Raw genomic sequence first — 8,548 nt, 5'->3', positions numbered from 1 at the left:
AGACTTAATCCAATGATCCATCATATGAACTCATCTCTAAATTAACTTGTTTTTTATGTGTGACCCAATAAGCTCTTGTAACGTTACGTTGGAAATGTATCTAAAACCACTTTAGATACATAAGCAATGAGTGGTATCTAGTAAAGCATCATTGCTACCCAAGTGACGAGAATGTTGAGATCTGACTTAACCTTTCCATGTATATTATCTTGTATAACTCAATCCTTCTATTCTTGATATCTAGATTGATCAATGAGGTATTGATCGTGTCATTCTCTTATCAAACTTTATGTTTCTTGATCTCTAAGTAGATACACTCAATCAAATAAGCTCAATATCGCATATTGACTCATTTGAGCATGGTCATACATTCTTATATCCTACTAATCAAGGGGACCACAACTATCACTTCCGTCATATGGAAGGGATAGATCCCATCTATATCACTCACATCTCTCCGCATAACTATTACATATCCAGTGATCGACTTTATGATCCACCCTGTTGTAGGTGATATTTGTCGATACCAAAGTATATAACTTCTTATGTAGAGAACCATAGTGACTTCAGGTCTAAGGACTATTCATACTAACAATCACATGAGAATATTTATGACACTCATATAATGATCCATGAAACATTCTCATGGTAGGTCATTTAGTAGGTATTCTCTAATATATACCTATGTATCAACCTGATATCTCATATCCATGACTTGTGAGATTAAGTCATCCGTTGACGTACATGCTAGTCTTAATGCATTGATATTGTCCTTGTATATTAATGCTTGAATAGGAATAGTTAAGTATAGTGTCTATATATATCTACAAGCTCCCACTATTAATTCAACTAATTGATATGCTAGACTAGAACCTACTACTTTAGGATATTATTATACTTATTTATTCAACACTAAACTAAAATAAATATAATAATCAACTTTATCTTTTATTAATTAATAAAATATGATATAAAAATGGCCTATCAATCATCTCATATAAAATATGATACAAAATGCCCTATCAATCATCTCATAGTTGGAACTGGGGCTAATACTAACAATATTATACTGTTGTTATTATCCCAGCTTCTCGACCATACAAGGGTCATGATAGCTGAGGGGTGGGCGGGAGTGACCATGGTGTACATATGCATATAATATGTGATTGTGTATGCTTGTGATTGATTATATCCATATGTCTGTAATATGTTTACATACGGTTGAGATGTGTTTGTTACATATTCGCATCTTGCTCATTATAGCATTGCCTGCATGCCGGCGACCATGTCTCCCTTATGGTTGAGAGAGTCGTCGGCCCTTGTTGCTTACTTGGTCGCTTAGGGTAGTGTCTCTGGAGTGAGTGTAGCTTGTCCTATCGTGCCCAACTCACTTCACTCAGGGGTAGTGGTTGCGAGCAACAGAGACTCCGTTGCTATGTAGCTAGATAGTTACTATGCAAACTGTCCACTGGCACCACTAGGGAGTAGTGGTTGTTCGTAGTGTCATACAATTGTCATTGTCTCGACCTCTCGACTATACAGGGGTCGTGGTAGCTGAGGGGTGGACGGGAGTGACCATATCGTGCATATGATTGCATATGCTTGTGATTGATTGTATCCATATGTCTATGATATGTTTACATACGATTGAGATATATATGTTGCATGTGCTCGATATTGGTCTATTTATTAGTATTTAGATAGACCATATATGATGTTATAGTGAATATGAGCAATACTCTCATCGATTCACCTTTGCACTTACTTTTATTATGTGCTTGGCACATATTTCAAGTATGAACGCATTTATGTTATGATTGTTGATTATTTCCCTATGAAACTATATACCTTTAGATTTCTAGATATATTATGATCATGCACTATCTGTCTTAGACCCGCTGAGTCATTTGGACTCACCGCCCCATTTGCACTATTATTTTTCCCAAGTATCATGTAGATGCTTCGAGGTCACTTGGTGTATCTTGACTATCGGTCCCATGTCACGTTTGAGGACGGTTTCTAGTTTTGCCTCCTGCTTTATTTGCGTTTTGAATTTATGGACTTGGCATTGTAATAATTTGACTTACTCTTAGAGTTTAGCCTTATGACTTCTTTTACTTGCTTTGATGTTGTTTTGTCAAGCTGGGTCGGCTCGTATTCTGTTATTTTGGTTTATATGTTTTACTTTATGTCTTTTACTATTTTTTTTATTTCAGTCATGTGGGTTGCTTATCATCCTACATGGTTATGTATGTATTCAGCCGTGTGGAATATAGTTATTATACTTGTACAGTCATGTGGCTATGTATCCAGGTTCTATACATTGTCATAAGGGGAGGAGATGGTGCCCATTTATCGTGCAGGGTCTCCTTTGGGGTGTGACAAGTTATTAGTACCAGAGCCATAGGTTTACAAAGCATATTTCCCATGTTTTGGATTTCATGATTTATTTCCTTGATGTGATTTTTTGAGTTTGGGACTAGGAAGAGTCAAGACATCTCCAAGCTATAGGAGGTAAGAAGGTATAACGTTTGTTATATATATATATAATAGTACTTGTCTTAATGTCAATAATAGGTATGACATATTTTAGGTCAGCCACTATTCAGGTCCCTCAAACCCTATTGGAGATTAGGGATCATAGTCTCAGGGGATTCCTCCTACCATACCACCAGTAGTACTAGCTCCTGCTACTACTAGTTCGACGAGAGATAGAGCATGTATATCATTATTAGCTCAGTTAGTAGAGTATCAATTTACTCTATCTCATGGAGATTCAGGCCCTTGAGTTACTTGTGCTTAGTTAGATAACCTGGAAGGAACATTTGAGTACATGGTTTATACAAACATAGAAAGGACTAAATTAAATGTATACCATTGTTGGCTCTGTTGGACCACTGGTGACCGGCTAGAAGAGAGGTTGAATATCCCTGCACAAATAAAACAAACAAACATTTCTCGGACAACTAACTTAAATAACGAACACTTGCATTAAATAAAGAAATCAAACAGACAGAGACTCAAAGAGTTTTTACTTGGTTACAACCGGGGAGATTATTAATCCAAGAAAATAAAGCACACTACTTTCTCTTTCAGACGGAGAAGTCTCTTTATAGCAATGAAATCTCAGAAAAGAAGAAGATAAATGAAAACTGAAATCTGTACAAGTGTTGTTGCAAGAATACTTGTTGTTTTGTAGCTTCTGGACCAAGGCTGTATTTCGAGCCTTGGTCGGGGCGCCTGTAAGGGTTCCAAGCACCTGGAGTGGGATAAAAACTTTATCCCGACACAACGATCAACATCCACATCGAAGCGGATAAAAATGAGGTTCTGGGCGCTTGGAAGGGTTCCGGGCGCTCGGACCCTAAAAGTGAATAGGGTTGACTTTTTTCAATCTAGGCCCTCTGCTCCGATTCTGCTCGCCTCGGTTTGGGTCTTCCGCTCCGGCTTCGCTCGCTTGGGTGATTTCGACCATCCGGAATAGGGCTCACCCAAACCCAACTTCCGCCTTCTCGAACAACCTTTTGATCCGACTTCTCGTCTCTCAGAATCGTCGCGTGCTTCCTTCTCGTCCGCCAGCGTACTCTTCTGCAGCTCCGTCCTTCGGACGCACCGAGCCTGTTGACTCTCTCCCGTGCCATCCTTCTCGCTAACTGTATCTTTTTCTCCTCGAGCAATCTTCCGATCTGGTTTCTCATCCCTCAAAAATATTGCACGCTCCCTTCTCGTCCGCCGGTGTACTCTTCCGCATCACCTCGTCCCTCGGACGCACCGAGCCCGTCAGCTCTCTCCTGTGCTGTCCTTCTCGCTAGCTGCGTCTTTTGCTCAACTCCCTATGCTCCTAAGTTCCTGCACACTTAGACACAGGGTTAAAACATAACAGGACCTAACTTAACTTATTTAATCACATCAAAATAATCTTGGGGTACCAACAATCTCCCTCTTTTTGATGTGAGCAACCCATGTTAAGTTAGGGTAAACAAATATAAAATAAAAGCAATAAATTTTTAATTAAAGTGCAAAAATTTTAAAAAAAATTAATCTACCCCCCTAGACCTAATTTTCCCTTCTCCCCCTTTAATCACATAAAAAATGTGGTACAAAAAAAATCTAAGGGTAACTTTTATAAAGCTCTGATTTTCAAACAATTTTGAAAATTTTATCAAGATTTTGAAAATAATTTTGATAAACTCTGGCACTTACTTGGCTACCAGGATTCATAAACTCTAGTACTTAAGCCTAGAGGTCTAGAGTTCGAATCCTGAGGAAGGCAAAAATCCACTGGCCAGGGGTGGAAAGTCCTAGTGAGTAATGACACGGCCGAAGGTCATCGGTCGACGACATGAGAGGTCGCCAAATGGGCCGACGACATAAGGGACACCAGTTGGGCCGCCGCAAGGGCCGCCCAAGAGGCTAAAGGGTCGGGTCGTTACAATAGAAGTATAATGGTTAACAGGGCGATGGTCAGTCAACTCGCCTAATACTATTCCATGGGAGATTCCGACTCATGGACCGGTCATACATGATTTGATAGCCCTGATGGTGTATTGAGATATATGACCCACAATGATGTGGAGAATATGGAGTTAGTTATGCATCACTTGCGAGATCATGGCATTGCTTAATGAAAAGTTATAGAAGATTATCTTAAAGAGGTAGAGCATCACTTCGTGATGATTTTAAGATGATATGGACAGCTAGTATTTCTCTCCATCCTTTTCTATTGCTCATCATTAGAGGTTTCTGAACCTTAAGTAGAGCAACTGTAGTATGATGGGTTACAAGACAATGGTTAATCTACTCAACTAACGTTGTCTCCATCGAATAGCACAGGACCTTGACCACATGATCATTTACTAAATGTCAAAAAGTCTATATACAGATCAAATAGTTGGATATTATTTGGGACTTGTTGAGGGTTTTTTTAGCATTGTTATGCTATTGACTCGACTGGCCAGGAAAGGAATGAAATTTACTTGGATAGAGACTTATGAGGCCAGTTTTTAGGAGTTTAAGCAAAACCTGATAACTGCACTAGTTTTAGTATTATCTGCTAGTGAAGACGGATTTGTATTCTTCATAGATGCATCGTATCAAGGATTTGGTGTAGTTTTGAAGTAGCATTAATGGGTAGAATCATGTGCTTCTCATCAACTGAAAGATCAAGAGAAGAATTATCTAGTTCATAATTTGGAGTTAGCAGTTATCATTTTCACGCTAAAAATTTAGAGACATTATTTGTATGAGATCACTTTTAAGATCTTCCCAGATTATAAGAGACTTAAGTACTTGTTTACTCAGAGGGAGTTAAACATTAGATAGAGAAGATGGATGGAATTCTTGAAAGGTTATGACTGCACCGTTAGCTATCATCTAGGAAAAGCTAATGTGGTGGCTGATACTTTGAGTAGAAAATCCTGAGGGATTTTGGCTTGTCACTGAGTAATGGTTATAGAATTGATACAGAATTTTTTTTGAGCTGGGATTAGTAGAGCATGAACTAATAGAGAGAGGGATATTGGTATCCATAGTTACTCAGTTGCTTATAGTTGAGCAAATTAATGGAGCTCAAGCTAGTGATTAGCATCTGCAGTTTTTATATAGCAAAGTAGTCTAAGGATAGTTGACCGAGTTTTCTTATGTTGGGAATGAGATTTTTTATTTCCATGGAAGATTGTGTGATCCTAAGTCACATCCTGTCCAAGAGGACTTACTGTAGGAAGCACATCGATCTGGACTTGCGATTCATCCGAGTAGTACTCGAATGTAGAGGGACCTGAAGCGTTCTTATTAGTGGAATGACATGAAGAAAGACATCACAGATTTTGTAGATCAATGTCTAATGTCAGCAAGTGAAGGCTGAACATCATAGGACAGCTGGTTTACTCCAAAAAATACAAATACCCGAATGGAAAATGATTACGATGAGCTTTGTTGTGGGGCTACCTAGGACACAGAGAGGACATGATGTAATTTGGATAATCATTAATCGGTTAACTAAATTTGCTTACTTTCTGTTAATCTATAGGACAAACCCTTTGGATCTCTTAGTAGAGTTATACTATAGAAAGATTATCAAACTTTATGATATACCTCTAAGTATCATAACAAACAGATCGAAATATCAGAGTAACAGAAGCTAGGTGAGTTTATAACCCACACAGTCATCACTATCTACTTAGATGTAGATCATGTAGTAAGGGATCCCAAATCGTTATAGACTTTTCATGATACTAAGATGGACTAGTAAATGTGTGTGTTGCTTAGTTGTTACGCTTAGATGAGGATCTCTTAATTTTAGTAAATTTATGGATCAAATTTTTATTAATGAGGGAGAATGTAAGATATGATAAATAAATAATAGTAAAATAATAAAGGTGAATCAAGAAATTACCTTATTGGATGTTTTGAGAATTTATAGGATTTTTTTGGAATTTAAAGGAGTCTTTTTAAATTTTATCGAGATAAACGAGATAGAGGGAAAGCCTCTTTTAACTACCCTAATCAAATGAGGAAATGATTGAATTATAAATTCATTCTTATTTCAGCTTTTTACTAAACCACATAGATAAATTTTCAAAATTACCAAATTGCCAGGGTAGTTTTAAAATTACCAAATCATGTACCCATTTCCCATTTTACCCCTATTAATGGATTGATTTTTTTGTTCAGTCGAATCAATTTTCTTCTGTGCCAAAGCATCAAAATTTTGAGTAAATCAGTCAATTGATTTTTTTAATCATCAACAAATTTATTTTTTTAATCAAAGGTGATTTTAGGTAAAATTGGTTGATAAACCAAATGATCTCAGATTGACATGAAACTAGTTTATATGTGTTAGGCTACCTCTCTTGATTATATTCATATCCTCATACGTTAATTTGACTCAATATATTGAAAGCAGTGATTTTTTGAATATGAATGTATTTGAAAATTTTAATTTGTATTCAAAAAATCGTTGCTCTCAATACATTGGATCAAATTGGTATTTGAGGGAATGGATACAATCAGGAGAGGTAGACAAACCTATAAGAACTAATTTTATATCAATCCGAGGTCATTTAATCCATCAACTGGTTTTTTTCAAAATTAAATGATGGACCAAACGACATCAGATTGACATAAAATTAGATCCTATGTGTTTGACTAGTTCTCTTGATTACATCTATGCCCTCAAACATCAATTTGATCTAATATATTGAGAGCAAAGATTTTTCAAATATGAATTAAATTTCCAAACATATTCATGTTTAAAAAATCATTGCTCTTAATATATTGAGTCAAATTGATATTTAAGGGCATGGATATAATCAAGAGAGGTAAACAAACACATATAAACTAATTTCATATCAATCTGAGGTCATTTGGTCTATGAGCCTGTTTTGGATAAAATTGACTTATGAACCAAATAACCTTAGATTGACATGAAACTAGTTCTTAAGTGTTCATCTACCTCTTCTGATTATATACATGCCCTCAAATACCAATTTAATCTAATACATTGAGAGAAATAATTTTTTGGACACAAATTTAATTTTTCAAATACATTCATATTCAAAAAATTATAGCTCTCAATATATTAAGTCAATTAATTGACATTTAAGGATATGGATATAATTATGAGAGGTAACTGAATGCATAGAAACTAGTTTTATGTCAATTTAAGGTCATTTAGTACATCAGTCGATTTTTCCCAAAACTAGCTGATGGACTAAATGACCTCGGGTTGACATGAAACTAGCGTCTATGTATTCATCTACTTCTCATAATTATATTCATACCCTTAAATATTAATTTGACCTAATATATTTAGAGAAGTATAATTTTTTGAATACATATGTGTTTCAAAAAATTTAAATGTCAAAATTTTGAGTATATCAGTCACTGATTTGCTTTTTTTTTTTTTTTATCAAAGTCAATTTTAGGTAAAATCAGTTAATGGACTAAACCACCTTGGATTGATATGAAACTAGTTTCTATGTGTTTGACTAGTTCTTTTGATTATATTCATGCCCTTAAAATATCAAATTGACCCAATATATTAAAACCAGTGATTTTTTAAACATGGATGTATTTGAAAATTTTAATTCATATTCAAATAATCACTACTCTCAATATATTTCATAAAATTGACATTTAAGGTTATGGATATAATCAGAAGAAGTAGATGAATACCTAAGAACTAGTTTCATGTCAATTCAAGGTCATTTGGTCCATCAACCGATTTTGCCCAAAATCGACTGATGGATAAAATGATCTCGGATTGACATGAAACTAGTTCTTCTATCTCTCCTGATTATATTCATGACTTCAAATATCAATTTGACTCAAGATTGAGAGCAATAATTTTTTAACATGAATATATTTTAAAAATTTAATTCATGCTTATAAAATCATTGCTCCTAATATATTGGGTCAAGTTAATATTTGAACTCATAGATATAATTAAGAGAACTAGCCAAACACATAGGATCTAGTTTCATATCAATCCAATGTCATTTGGTCCATTAGCCAATTTTGAGCAAAATCGACTGATGGACCAAATGAC

This window comes from Zingiber officinale, chromosome 6A (genome assembly GCF_018446385.1).
Source record: "Zingiber officinale cultivar Zhangliang chromosome 6A, Zo_v1.1, whole genome shotgun sequence".
In the NCBI taxonomy this organism is placed as follows: domain Eukaryota; kingdom Viridiplantae; phylum Streptophyta; class Magnoliopsida; order Zingiberales; family Zingiberaceae; genus Zingiber; species Zingiber officinale.
Note: the sequence above shows the minus strand (reverse complement) of the source record.